The sequence below is a fragment of the Arachis ipaensis genome, chromosome B01 (genome assembly GCF_000816755.2).
Source record: "Arachis ipaensis cultivar K30076 chromosome B01, Araip1.1, whole genome shotgun sequence".
NCBI lineage: Eukaryota > Viridiplantae > Streptophyta > Magnoliopsida > Fabales > Fabaceae > Arachis > Arachis ipaensis.
In genome coordinates this window covers 112,774,786-112,775,111 of record NC_029785.2, presented here as the reverse complement: position 1 = coordinate 112,775,111, position 326 = coordinate 112,774,786, and positions in this window count along the sequence as shown.

The following is a 326-nucleotide window of genomic DNA, read 5'->3' as shown; positions in this document are numbered from 1 at the left end:
AATCAAAGAGAACAATCATAAACTGAAAATACCTCAAATATTATTAATTCAGATAACAATCTATAACATGGAAGAAATTCATAAATTCACTGATCAATTCAAGTGCTGGAATAAATAAAAGTAAAAGGAAGCTAAAACAAAGGAACGTAAAACCTGGATTGAGAGTCACTCTTAAAACAAGAAGAAATCCTAAATCCTAAGAGAGAGAGAGAGAGAAGATCTCACTCCTAACTAAATCTAAATCATTGAAAAATAAAAATATGCGAGCTCCCTTTGAATGGATGCATTCCCACACTTTATAACCTCTGGTCTATGCTGTATGTACT